The following is a 13,859-nucleotide window of genomic DNA, read 5'->3' as shown; positions in this document are numbered from 1 at the left end:
TGTGTGTAAATGTATATTCACTGACTCTTGGTAGGTGGCCTCTAAGTTTACAAATCCTCACTCTAAGGAATGAGATTTTCAAATTTTGACCAAACAATTCAAATCATCTCTGAGTTTTGTTATTATATTCTAGGGTATTAATAAGGATGGAGGACATACATTTGTCTCATTTTATCCTGTGAAGAAGCCACAACCAGGTTATGTCAAGAGCAGGAGAGGAGAAAATGGAAAAGGACACATGATTAAAAAAGATGTTGGTTGTGACAGCTTTCACATGTGCGGTATCTAGATAAAAACCATACAACCCCAGGTCTAAGGTTTTAATTTTCTAAATTTTATTTCTCTTCTATTCTGACTAGTGACAACTAAATACATACAGTATTCCTAACTTTCACATCAAGGTGGTATATTTTAAAGTGAAACGTTATAAATTAGGAGAAAACCTTATATTAAAAGCAAATATATAGTCTCAAATTCACTTATGTATTAATATAATTTTAAAAACTGAAAATAATATCAAGTCACATTTTCTACATACAGGATAAGTTGGGTTTTGAAGTGGAGGCATGTTATTCAACCACCATTCTCTGTGTGTGTGTGTGTATTTTTAAGGATTATATATTTATATATTTAATTATAACATATTTATGTATTATAACTTATACTATATATTTAATTCACATATATATTTAAGAATTGTCTTGGAGATAATTTTGAGAAACAAGCAATAGCCAATAGGTGTTAAAAATGTGTTTTACTGATAATTAGATGATACTTGCTCCGTGTGTGAAAAACATTGTTAATGTTAAGACACAATAGTCATTATGTGAACTGAATATACGCACTAAAAACCCACTGCTGTCGAGTCGATTCCGACTCATAGCTACCCTATAGGACAGAGTAGAACTGCCCCATAGAGTTTCCAAGGAGCACCTGGCGGATTTGAACTGCCAACCTTTTGGTTAGCAGCCATAGCAACTAACCACTACGCCACCGGGGTTTCCAAACTGAATATAGGTTCGTAAATGCAATTTTGGGGGATTATAAAAATAACTTCATTTTTTTATGGAAGTTAAAAAGAAAGCACAGATTGCTAGACTGAACTTCAGTCTGGATATAAGATATTTGTTTTTGTATCTGTCAGTTAAAACTAAAAACATTTTTATAGCCAGGTGTCTAGCTCATATGCTTGCTTTATCTCTGAATTGTGTGACGGGGATTGTTGTTTTTGTGCACTGTCCAGTTGATTACCACTCATAGCTGCCCTCATAGGACTCATAGGACAGATTAGAACTTCCCCATGAGGTTTCCAAGGCTGGCATCTCTACACATGGATCATTGGTGGTGTAGTGATTCAGAGCTCAGCTGCCAACCAAAAGGTTGGCAGTTCAGATGCACCAGTTGCTCTTTGGAAACCTTATGGGGCAGTTTTACTCTGTCCTATAGGGTCGCTGTGAGTCAAAACTCCAGGGCAATGGGTTTGGTGATTTTACTTCATTTTTTAAAAATCTGTAAAGAAGTAGACTGCTACATCTTTCTCCCACAGAGTGGCTGGTGGTTTCCAAGTGCCAACCTTAAGGTTAGCGGCTGAACTCATAACTATTGTACAATGGACTCCTGCGACAGGGGTTAATGGTTTGCAAATAATGAATCAGGGAATTAAATTTCTCCCTTAAATTCCAAGTGTACCCCTCCAAGGTATGTTTTGAGGCGTATTGCCCCAGGGAAGGGGAAGGTGTTTATTGCTAGGAACAAAGAAAACTCTTTGCCTTCCAGTCGATTCTGACTTACAACGACCCTATAGGTCAGAGTAGAACTGCCCTGTAGGGTTTCCAAAGAGCAGATGGTGGATTCAAACTGTGACCTTTTGGTTAGCAGTGAGCTCTTAACCACTGCGCCACCAGGACTCTATTGGAACAAAGAAGTCCCTGATAAATTTTGGATTAATTTTTAGACTCTTTAGCAATACAATTTGGAAACCCTGGTGGTGAAGTGGTTAAAAGCTACATCTGCTAACCAAAAGGTTGGTGGTTCAAATCCACTAGGCACTCCTTGGAAACTCTATGGGGCAATTCTGCTCTGTCCTATAGGGCCGCTATGAGTTGGAATGGACTCAACGGCAACAGGTTTGGTTTTTGGTTTGGTTAGCAATGCAATTTGGTCATGAAAGACAGGAATTAATAAATTTCTATAACTCCAATTTAACATATAAAAAACTAGGCCTAGTGCATTAGACCTTGGGGTTTTATGGAAGAGAAGGCCCTGGGGAATTATGGGAAGAAGAGTAATGGAAGTCAATGGAGGGAATCAGCTGCCAGTCTCAACATGGCTGTATGTGTATTGGGGTGAGGTTGGGAGTTTCGAGAGGGATGGATTGAAACATCGTGATGGATTTGGGAAAGCCTGAGAACCCTGGGGTGGGTGGGTGGGAAAGGAGCATGCATACCTGTGGAATAGTATCAGAGAGGTGCAGGTTACTAAGACACTGTAGTTAGCTTAGTGCCATGTTTACCAAATGGTGGACAATATGCAGAGATGCCAGATTGGTAAGTGAACTGGGTGTAATGCTCTGGTGCTCAAGGATTAAAAACATGCAACAAATACAGGAACTTGTATTTACCTCTGGGAACTGGGGATGAAGAAAGGCAGAATACTGGTATGTGATAAAGAAGATGCAGTATGCTATGACCTATGGACTGGGAGAAAATAGAACCAGGTATTCAAATGGGAGGTGCAAACATGATACCTTTTAAAAAAAATTCAAATGGGGCAAGTCACTACTCAGCGATCACCAACAGGGAGCAGATCAGACTGGCCACACTGTAGAAGTGTCCAACGCGAATCTAGGGGAAATTAATTGTATGGATTCAGGCTCCCCATTTTTTGTCATCAGACACATAGTCACATAAGCTTCACTTCCTTCATATACATGTGTACCTTTTTGGAAAGAAATAGAGGATGGGTGAAAACCTGAAATTCTAAGCATTTTTATCCATAAAAGACAGCATTTATCTAAAAAGAGGGAACCCTGGTGGCATAGTGGTTAAGTGCTATGGCTGCTAACCAGAGGGTCGGCAGTTCAAATCTGCCAGGCACTCCTTGGAAGCTTTATGGGGCAGTTCTACTCTGTCCTGTAGAGTTGCTATGAGTCGGAATCGACTCGATGGCTCTGGGTTTTTTTTTTTTTTTTAATCTGAAGAAACTTAAATTATTAAAATAAGACTAAATTTACAGCCAACTACTGTATTTTTTTTCCCTTGTGGTCAAGGCGGGCAGGGGCTTCAAAGGAGTTTGGGTAAGTTATAGAGAAAATACACTTCATTTTTTTGCACATCCAAGTATAATATTAGTATGATCGTGATTTTTAGTTTATGATGCCAGACTGGGTACATAATGTCTATTTTCCCTTCATCTGAAGAGCTTATTGGGGGGTGGGGGGAGGGAAGACTTCAACCCCTGACAATGAAGAGAACTAGAGAAGACTGAAGTAGGCAGAATTCTGAAAATGACCCCAGTGGTGCTTGGCCTTGTAGAATTCCCGTCCCTGTGAATATAATTGGACATTACTCCTGTGATTATGTCATGTTACATGGCAAGAGAGAATTTGCAGATGAAATTAAGGTTATAATCAGTTGACTTTGAGTGAATCAAAGGAGTGATAATGCAGGTATTCTAAATCTAATCAAAAGGACACTTTACAAGGTAGAGTGTTTTCCCTGGCTGGTTGCAGAAGGATGTTAGAATGAAAGGATGATTTTCTTGTTGGCTTTGAAGATGGAGGGGGCCACATGGCAGGGAATGCTGAGGGCTCTAAAAGAGAGCAGCCCTAACTGACAGTGAGCAAGGATATGGGGACCCAAAACCTATAGCAGTAAGGAGCTGAATTTTGCCAACAACTGAATGAGTTTGAAAGCAGATTTTTTTCCTGGAGCCTCTAGGTAGGAGTACAGCCTGGCTGACACCTGTATTTCAGCCTTGTTAGATGCTGGTCAGAGAACCCAGGCAAGTCTGCTAGGACTTATGACCTATAGAACTGTGAGCTAGGAAGCCACTAAGTTTGTGGTACTTTTTTATGCAGAAATAGAAAGTGAATAAAGGTCCATCAGCAAATGAATAATTTCAGCAAAATACTAGAAGGACAAATATGAGTGGAAAAGTGCTGGTTAACGAAAGGGAATAATTGAAGGTATAAACATGTGAGAGTTTATTTCCTGTTATCTATCAGCATTAGGTGGATGGACAATAGAATCACTATAGCTAGTTTTAAGTATCAGGAATTTATTATAGGATTTAAGTTAGCTTGCAGAATTTCTGGAAGGGCCACAGAATCAAGCTTTGGTGCCAGACTAAAGAGAGGCACTCAGGAAAATTGTTTATTCATACTATGAGATTTTTCCAGTAGAAAACCCTCTGTGATCACTCAAGAAGCTAGGGGCTAGACATCAGTACTTTAACTATCATTGCTGAAGAAAAACCAAAGGACTTCACAACTGATTGCTAGTTAAGCTTCGTGGTCTCAAGATCTTCACTTATAATTATGTATATTTAATGTTGTTTTAAAACTTATTTAAACTAGTTTTCTGTTATTATTCAGTTGCCATAGAAGCCATGTCTAATTTAAGATGTATAATACAGATTTCAGAAACATTCATATATCTTTCCTGTAAATATGTGGAATTTGTACCTTAGTTACTACACTAAAAGAATATCAACATGAAAATGTGTTCTTTAAACACATACACGTATTTTCTAAATATACATAATTTCCAATAATCTGTGAAAATATAAATATCTCATTCATTGGAGAGGAAACCCTGGTAGTGTAGTGGTTAAGTGCTATAGCTGCTAACCAAAGGGTCAGCAGTTCGAATCCACCAGACACTCCTTGGAAGCTTTATGGGGCAGTTCTACTGTGTCCTGTAGGGTTGCTATGAGTCGGAATCAACTTGATGGCAGTGGGTTCAGTGGGTATTCATTGAAGAATCTTTTTTGTGGCCTCTTGGGCCATAATATTACCAGTGTAAATATTCTCCTTTTCATTTACAAATATTCTATGTAAGTAAAAAAATTTAAATTAATATTAAAACAGTGTCTTATTTTGTCTTAATTGTTTAATCATTAACTTGGAAAATAGATCTGGTTCTGTCCTTTTAGCTTTCAAGATCGTGATTTTTCTGATGTTATTTTGACACTATTCTGAACTGCTTAACAGGAACTGAATTTAGCTGATCTATAATTTGAATACCACCGTCTGTCTGCCAGTGTGTTGTACTGTGGTGGCTTGCGTGTTGCTATGATCCTGAAAGCTACACCATTGGTATTTTAAATACTAGCAGGGTTACTCAGGGTGGAAAGGTTTTAGGGGGAGCTTTTTTATTTTTTTTCCAGATTAAGATAGACTAGCAAGAAAAGCCTGGCCATCTACTCACAAAAATTAACCAATGAGAATGTATGGATCACAACAAAACATTGTTCGACTCGCTTTGGACATGTCAGCAGGAGGAATCAATTACTAGAGGAGGACATCATATTCAGTAAAGTAGCGGGCCAGCGAGGGTGTGGGAGACCCTCAGTGAGAAGCATTGGCACAGTAGCCACAATGATGGACCCAAACATGCTGGTGATTCTGAGGATGATGCAGGACTGGGCAAAGTTTTGTTTCATTGTGTATAAGGTCATCATGAATAGGAGTTGACTCAATGACAGCCGACGACATAATTTGAATTAATGAATGTTGTCTGTAACAAATGGCAACACTTGACATCCTCAGGGTAGAGCCATGAGAATATTATTATTACATTACCTAAGCCAAAGGAATGGAAATGTATGTGTGTATTTTCAGAGATAGCAAGAAAATATGGCACTGTGACCTAAACCTTGTGGGAAATCTCAAAGTTAGATGATGCCCTGGAGCGAATGTCCATTTTAATTTGAATACTATCCCATCTTTTGATTTGTAAAAGTCATTTAGTTATTCCTGAGCTCCACTGGTATAGCTCTAGACAGGTCTGGACAGTATGCCATAACTAAGATAAGAAAAAAAAAAAAAAAGAGGGCATGACTACATACCCATGCCTACTTCTCAGTGCCTCTATCCTTTCCAGAGGCCCTGGTGAATGGAAGGTAGCATGCATCATTGTCCCTCTATTTATAGCACCTTGGACCAAGATAGGACACTGCTTTCAACAACATTTCATACATCAGCCTGACCAGTGACCTGGTTCACAAAGAGGATCTAAGTTTCCTTTTTTGAAAACTTGACTAAGACTCACAGGGAAGTTTTTTTTTTTTGTGGGGGAGATAAGCAGATCTGTATGTAAATGATGCAGGGTCACAGTAATGTCAGAGCACTAGAGTAAAGCTTTGTGGACTCCCAGTGCCAAAGTTCCAAGAGCTACCATGAATCTCAACAACTCTCTAGCCTTAGCCTTACTGAGGCAGGTCCCTATTATAGTGTTACCTTCTAGATGGCTATGTGAGTTTCCAGTTACTCATTACAATAAACCCTCTTGCTTGCATTAGCCCGAGTGAATTTCTGTTCTGCTTTTTTTGGAGCCAAATGAGTAACTATAATGAAGCTGTACGTTTACTTAATGGTCGTGGAGATAAAGACAAAAGAATGGATTTCAGAGATTTTAGGGAAAAGAATCACAATGCCTTTGAAGCCAATAGAATATGGATGATATTTTGGTAGAGGGAAGAGTCGAAGGTAGTCTCAAACCCCTGAAATGGGTAACACAGGAGAAAGAGAAGGTATAGGAAGGAAGATGTTATGTCCAGGTTTAAACATTTTAAGCTTTAGTGCCTGTGAGACTTTCAATGGAGATGTTTGTATTGGGCAGTTGGATGTATCAGTTTGGACTCTTACTGCACTATTCTTTTTTTTTTTCCCCAGTAAGTAGACTTAATTGGCATGAAATTTCTTTTTAAATTGAATTACTTATAATTAAGGATTTTGACAATGATTCAAGGGTGAAATCAACATGGTAAGAGTGCATCAAACTAGTATAATGTCATGCCATTAATAATTAAGATTTCATTCCTTTTAAACAATATTATTCACTATTTTGGCTTTCTGTGCTTTAAGCACAGAATTGCAGTTTATAAAACTTGAGTATTTTATTTGATAGTATATTATTTAAGTCAATAAATTATAATCCTTCTACTATACAACAGTCCCTTGTGAGTTTTGTTAGTGTGAGGTGGGTTCCAAAGGACTGAGCAGTTCTGAGCCACTAGTAAAATCATGTTTCTGGAGGGACAAACTTGAGGAATCAATCATGAACTTAGGATGTCTCCAAGAACATTTGGGTGTGGAGGTGGCTAGTTATACACTCTAGGTATGGTCTTTGGTTCTGTTGCATTGAAACACTTAGAAACTGATGTCTGTAGAATGTTCTGGCTTTCCTTCTCAAAAAAATCTGTTGGCTGAATAGAGATACAAGGTTGTTTTTGGGTAAATTAAACGTATAAATCTAAATAAATGATTTCTGAACCCCCATTGAAGCTATAGTAAAGAAATATTTTAAAAGGCTCGAGCCCACAGGTACAAAAGGAATGAGAGTGGAGACGAGCAATATGATTTTGGAAAATGGAATCACAATGAGTGAAAAGGGTCATAGCAAACTGGTGAACCAATTCAATTTTCCTTGAAGAATTCCAAGAGTACTTAAGGATTTATGGAATCAGCTACCTCTGGAAATTGGGGGTTGAGGTGAAAAGATACTCTACCGTAAGAAAAATTGAAAGAAGGAGTTATATCCCCAGACCCCCTTCCTTACTCTGAACATTTAAGCAACTGCCTCCACTCAGGCAAGTCAGCAGAGATTTTTCCTCTGGAGGTATTAAATAGAAAGGCTGTACACTGGGGAGTACCAAGCATAGACGAGAGTGGTGGTATTATAATTGAAAACACATACAGACTGGAAACTGAATCCCAGCCCCTTACTATCCTCCACAACTAAGTCACTGATTGTCAAAACTTTACCTTCTAAGAAGGAGAATGAAGAACCTTCTCTAGAGAATCTGCTCAGCCAAAAATGAAAGACTTAAATGTTAACAATAGAGGCTCCCCAATGTTGTGGCCTACCCAGATCACCTACAGTGATGCGTACAGAGAACCCCAGATACACGCTCAGTACCAGACTGCATTTTCTCACCCCCAACTCTGAAGTATGAATTGGTAACCAAGGATAAGAGGCCTGAGGAAGACCTTCAACATAAACGTAGAGATAAAAACAGCTAAAAGGAAAAAAACTTTGAGGGAGAATCAGAGACTCTGAAGGAAGAAGAAAATATAGTTTTTTTTTTGCATAATCTTTTCAGAGAATGTCTATCGAGACCATAAAAAAGAACGGGATGGTATAATAAATATTAAGAGCATAAAAAAAGCTTTCAGGAATTAAAAATATGACAGAAGAAAACTCAAAAGGATTGTAAGAGTTGAGGAAATCTGCTACAAACAAACGAACAATCCCCCAACCAACCAATAACAAAAAATCAAAAGTAAAATTCAAGGGAGAAAAAAATATTATCAGATAGCATAAGGGGTCCAGTATCTAATTAACAGAAATTCCAGAAAGAGACCAGAAAAAAAGAAAGGGGAAGAGGAGAACATTAAGGAAATACTTTGACAACATTTCCTGGAACTGAAGGTACAAGTTAACTTATTGAAAGGGCTCATCGAGTATAACATGTTTGGGTACTGACCCACCCTAAGGGGGCACCCTGTGTGCGTAATGGAGTTATGCAGCACACAACCTGTGTGTTGTATGTGCTGGCCTGAGTAGCCACTGCAATGTTGGAAGATACATTTTGCCAAGGCCTGTGAATTAAAATTTTACAAACATGGGAATAGAGAGAAGAGACTACATACACTCTGTGTGTGTGAGTGCGTGCGTGCGTGCGTGTGTGTATGTGAGAGAATGAGAGTGAGTGAGAGAGAGGCTAAAGGACCTGGAATCAGAATTACTCTTTACTTCTCACAAAAAGCCCTGAAGCTTGAAGACATGGAATAATGCCTGGAAATTCTAGGGAAACAGGACTTTCAATTTAGAATTCTATACCTAGCCAAACTTAGGCAGAGAGGATGAAAGCATTTTCGGGATGGAAAGGTGTATGTGTGGGTGGGGCAAGGGTGACATAAAGTCAAATCCTTCCCTTGCAAAGTGAGAAGTAAGTAGAAAACTGATGATGTTGTTTGAATATATAGACATTAAAAGCAACTAAAATAATTAAAAGTCTTTGCCTCTGGGGAAGAGTTAATTAGCGTGCAGAGGGACAGGGGCCACTGTTTTTCTTAACAAAGATTGATTCCTTATACTATGTTCATTTAAACGTCTAGTAAAATAGAAATAGAGAAAAACTCCACTGACTTTTAAAAAATCATCTCATTTTTATAAAACTTGATTAGGTATTTTGAAGTCCAGTATTGACTGCTGCCCATTGCTTTCAAGTACTTTCTTACTAAATTGGTACCTTAGTGGTTTGTTTCCTGCAAAATATTTACATGTATATCGTATGTATGTGTGTGAGTGTGTGTTTGTATTATTCTGTTGGCTAATTTAAACATGAACGACTTAAAAATTGTAGATTCCTTGGCAGCATTGTAGTCCTGTTTCTATCCACTAGGTGTCAGCATAGCACTGTGAATCTTAACATGATGTGCGCATCGTTATTAAAGCATTGCTTGTTCATAAATGTGTATCTTTCCAAGGATGATAAAAAAAATTAGATTTAATAATAAAATAATCTGGTGTATTATAATTGTTATTGCCTACCCAAATATTCATTTAAAAAAATCTATTCGGTTAATGTCAGCTGCTGAAATTAGTTAAACTTTGGTGCTAATCTGCATCAAAAAACCCAAACCCACTACCGTAGAGTCGATTCCGACTCATAGAGATTCACAGGACAGAGTGGAACTGACCCATAGGATTTCCAAGGCTGTAAATCTTTACGGAAGCGGACTGCCGCATCTTCCTTTCAAAAATCGGCTGGTAGGTTTGAACCAGCCACCTTTTGGTTACCAGCCAAGTGCTTTAAATCTACATCAAGGGAATAGGAAAACAAACAAACAAACAAAAAAATCCCACACAGGAATAACAGTAATGAGTATGTTTCCTGAATCTGTATTTTGGGTTTTCAGTCAGTAGCTTTTTTTTTTTTTGTCAGTATGTTATGAAAGACATTTGGCCAATGGAGAAGGTCAAAACTATAACGTTTTCCCCTTCCATTATCTAGTTTATAAATATGCTGTAAAGGATATGAGCAATAATTGACTAGATTAGTGTCATGGTAACTGATAAGCTGTCTTGTTAAGAGGATGTGTTGGCTAATTCATAAGTTAGATATTTTTAACTTACTTTTTTTTCCTCCTCAGACTACGCAATGTAGCATTAATGGCTGTGGTTGTGCGTTGACTTGACCTTGATTCATCTGAACATCAGCTTCATGCTACATTTAGACAATGAAAAAGTATCTTAGGTCATATCTTCATAGGCCAGAAATAGCTGAATATTTATGAAAAGTTGTTTCCTACTGAGTTCTGTATTTCTTAGTGTGCAAAAGATTTATCATTTCTTAATACAGCTATCACTGTATTTCAAAGGAAAAAATGACATCATGAAGTGTTTTTCAAATAAGGGTACATAAAAATGAATTAAATATGTGATTTTGGAATAGATATGGTGAACGTTTTAATATGTTTTCAGCGACAGGGGACGGGACAGTTATTGCAAAGTATTACAATCGTAATGAAGTTTTATGTGCCTCATTCATTAGTTAATTTTCAGTAGTAATCTTAGAATTTTTTTCTCTTTGAATCACTTTGAAAACTCACAGGAAATTCCACTTCTCCATGCTATCTCTTCATGGTAAAAGATGACTTTCAGTGTTAATTTACTCATAATATCAATCAATTATATAATAAGCCAATATTAAATAAAAGAATCTATAGAAATACAAGTTTAAGAGATAGATTTAACTGTGTACTATATTACTCTGTCTTAAAGTTGTATCATATGAAATTTTAATCTAAATTTTTTAAAAGATTATTTTAGAAAAAAATAGAGGAAGGTAATATGTATAAACAGTTAAATAAGGAGCCCTGATGATGCAGTGGTTAAGCGCTCAGCTGCTAACCAAAAGTTGGTGGTCTTGGGGGTTCCTCCAGTCTCTGTCAGATCAGTAAGTCTGTTTTTTTGTGTGTGTGTGTGTGAAATGAATTTTGTTCTACATTTTTCTCCTGCTCTGTCTGGGACCCTCTGTTGTCATCCCTGTCAGAGCTGTCAGTGGTGGTGGTAACGGGATACCATCTAGTTCTTCTGGCTCAAGCTGGTAGAGGCTGTGGTAGTTGTCATCCATTAGTCCTTTGGACTAATATTTTCCTGTGTCTCTGGTTTTCTTCATTCTTTTTTGCTCTGGATGGGATGGGACCAGTATCTTACATGGCTGCATAAGAGCTCTTAAGACCCCAGATGCTGCTTACCAAAGTAGGATGCAGAACATTTTCTTTATGAATTATGTTCTGCCAATTGAACTAGACGTCCCCCAAGACCATGGTCCCCAGCCCTCTGCCCTGGTAATTCAGTCCCCCAGGATGTTTGGCTGTATCTAGGAAGCATCTGTGACCTTGCCTTGGTCAAGTCGTGCTGACTTCTCCTATACTGTGTGTTTTTATCCCTTTACCAAAGTTGACACTTTCCTACGATCTAGTTAGTGATTTCCCCTCCCCACCCCTTCTCTCCCTTGTAACCATCAAAGATGGTTTTATCTCTGTGTAAACCTTTTCTTGGGCTTTTATAATAGTGGTCTCATACAATACTTGTCCTTTTGCAGTTGGCTTATTTCACTCAGCGTAATGTCCTCCAGATTCATCTGTGTTGTGAGATGTTTTGCGGATTCATCATTGTTCTTTATCATTGTGTAGTATTCCATCGTGTGCATGTACCATAATTTGTTTATCTATTCATCTGTTGCTGGGCACTTAGGTTGTCTCCATCTTTTTTCAGTTGTGAATAATGCAGCAATGAACATGATGTGCATATCTCTATTCATGTGATAGCTCTTATTTCTCTAGGATATATTCCTATTAGTGAGATTCCTGAATCATGGTATTTCTATTTCTAGCTTTTTAAGGAGGTACCGTACCATTTTCCGTAGTGTTTGTACCATTTTACATTCCCACCAGCAGTGCATAAGAGTTCGAATCTCCCCTCAACCTCCCCAACATTTATTTTCTTTCTTTTTTTTATTAGTGCCAGTAATGTTGGGATGCGATGGTATGTCATTGTAGCTTTGATTTGCATTCATTTCTAAAACTTTTGAGTCAGTGTAGCAGACAGTGAAATGGAGCTATCAGCCAGGTGTTGGCTCTAAAGTACTGACATACATTTAGGAGAAATGTCTGAGCTGGAGATACAGATGTCATTATGATATAGAAGGGCTCAGGAAAGTGGATGAGATCATTGAGACTGAGGTTGTTGAATGAGGACAGAAAAAGACCAATGGCAGAAAACTTTCAGAAGACCAACATTTTAGGGGTGATTATGAAAGAGAGAGAGTTCTACAAAGGAGGCTGGACAGGAAGGAATAAAGTGGTAGGCATAGCTAGAAAGCAGTGAATTTCAATAAAATGGAGTGGTTGCCATGGTCAAGTGCTGCAAAAACATCCAGCCATATGACAACTAAAAGGAGTTCATGAATTTATAAATTAGGAAATGGTGACTCTTACATGAGCTGGTTCAGTGGAGTTGTGAGGATGAATTACCGAGGATGAAGTAAGAGGTGAGGAAGTGAAGAACATGAGTATAGACTATAGACTACATTTTAATGGAATATTAACAGAAGGGAAACAAGAGAACATGGCAACTCAAAGATTGCTAAAGCCAACTGACCCATGGTTTGGATTTTATGGAGCAGCATATCAGCCGTCTTCAAACTGAGATATGCGTAACTCTTAGGTTCACGAAGACTTTACAAGGTACATGAGCTTGGAATGATTTTAAGGTATGCGATGTCCAGATCTTAACTCCCATGTTTATACTTTCCTAATATTAATTGGCCTGAAAACTTGGATTAAAACATCATGCTTATCTTTTTTTCCCCCTTTCCTTTTACAACCACACTTTTACTTTACAAAACAAAATCATGTTTCACATCCATTCTGGTGTTTATCATCCCAGAGGGAAAAAATCACTAGGGCATCAAACAAAGGAAAAATTGGTGTTGGGATAAGAAAGTGACTGTTTCTAATGAATGGGAAATCTTTTTGAATGTCAGGGGATTTCTAATTCTCCATTTTCAAAACAATTGAAGATATTACCAGCTGATAGATTATGAAAACATAATTTCTGAAAATAGATCACTATGTGATTTTTGACATATGGCTTGAAAGGAGTTCGAATAGTTAAGCAATATTGTTAATACCAAAGCTCTCATTCTCATTTACCTTGCTATGTGAATAATTTTTCTCTGTACCTACATCTACAAAAACACCACCAAAACTAGGAATTTAATTCATGCTGAACACTGTCTTCTACCCATAAAAAAACCCTTAAGTAGTATTTATTCAGTGGAGCCCTGGTGGCGCAGTGGGGAAGTGCTTGGCTGCTAACCAAAAGATAGAAAGATGTGGCAGTCTGCTTCTCTAAAGATTACAGCCTTGGAAACCTATGCAACCATTCTACTCTGTCCGATAGGGTTGCTATGAGTTGGAAAAGACTGAATGGCAACGGGTTAGGTGGTTGCTGTTGCTGCTAGGTGCTGTTGAGTCGGTTCCGACTCATAGTGACCCTATGTACAATAGAATGAAACACTGCCCGGTCCTGCATAGTTGTTATGCCTGAGCCTGTTGTTGC

This window comes from Loxodonta africana, chromosome 6, assembly GCF_030014295.1.
Source record: "Loxodonta africana isolate mLoxAfr1 chromosome 6, mLoxAfr1.hap2, whole genome shotgun sequence".
NCBI lineage: Eukaryota > Metazoa > Chordata > Mammalia > Proboscidea > Elephantidae > Loxodonta > Loxodonta africana.
Note: the sequence above shows the minus strand (reverse complement) of the source record.